Genomic DNA, 1,150 nt, shown 5'->3' with positions numbered 1-1,150 from the left:
AAAGGCCCTTCACAAGGAAAGATCAAGCCCACTCCTCAGGTGTGTTCTAGGGGGTGTGGAGTTCACGAATTGGAAAGGAGGTTGAGTTTTGTCAACTTTAACTTCCCATCCAAGGCTTTTAAGGGCTGTCTTCAAAAGAACATAGTTTACGGGCTGGTGGTGTGCTGCTCTGGAATAGGGCACATTCTGTTGCTCGTCATATTTTAGGACAGAGAATTTCCTGCAGCGGGTTCACTTACACCCAGCTGTTAGGCTGCGGTTCCCTTTTGAAATACCAGTGTTAAGCTACTGCTTTTGGAAAAGGAGCAGGGAAGAAGAAAAGAGGGGGGAGAGACTCTTGTATTAATCTTTCATTTCAGCCCCAAGCATTCCTAATCTATTAAGTCAATTTGAGCTTATAATTGAATTTAAAGGTTCAGGTTTCCCTTCCAGAGATGGGGCGGGGAGCTGAAACAGCTGCTAGAACTAGGGAGTGGCTGGCTAATAGTTGGAAAGGGCCAAACTACAATCTGTTTTTAAATAACAACAACAACAGAAGTGGTTAGAGCAAGAGGGAGGGCTGCGAAGAACCAGGGGAAGGGAAGAGGAGACCTATCTTGCCCCCACCCTCAGGGCCACTCGGGCTGACATTTGGCTCACCCCACTGAGGGATGAGGTGAACACAGGGAACAGGTGCGCCCCACTCTTACCCTCACTTCCCCTAAACAGGGATTTTCTTGCTGCGTTCGGTGTGCCCGAAACCAATTAATCAAGGCCAGAAAAAGGCTAGACAGGGAGAAAAGAAGGGGATGGGGTCGGGGGAGAGAAGCCCGGAGCCATGTAGTATGTACATTGCAGATGACATCATTGCCTGAAAGAGATTTGGCCCTCCCCTTCCTGGAGCTGGAGGCAAGCATGTCAGTGCGGGAGCAGGAGTGGGGTTGCCTGGAGTGCGTGAATCTGTGGGAGACGGTGCACCCGTGCTTGGGAGAGGTGTAGAGGCGTGGGATGAAGACCTGGAGACAGCGAACAGAGTGATTGCAGGGGCTGGAGGCGTTTGCACCTCCCAGGGCTCCGCCCCCACTCTGCTCCACACTCCGCCCGCGAGGGGCACGCCTGTTTTGGGGGTGGGGAGTGTGTGCGCGAGGGGGTGGGTCCGTGGTGGCGCCCG

The sequence above is a fragment of the Elephas maximus genome, chromosome 17 (genome assembly GCF_024166365.1).
Source record: "Elephas maximus indicus isolate mEleMax1 chromosome 17, mEleMax1 primary haplotype, whole genome shotgun sequence".
In the NCBI taxonomy this organism is placed as follows: Eukaryota; Metazoa; Chordata; class Mammalia; order Proboscidea; family Elephantidae; genus Elephas; species Elephas maximus.
Note: the sequence above shows the minus strand (reverse complement) of the source record.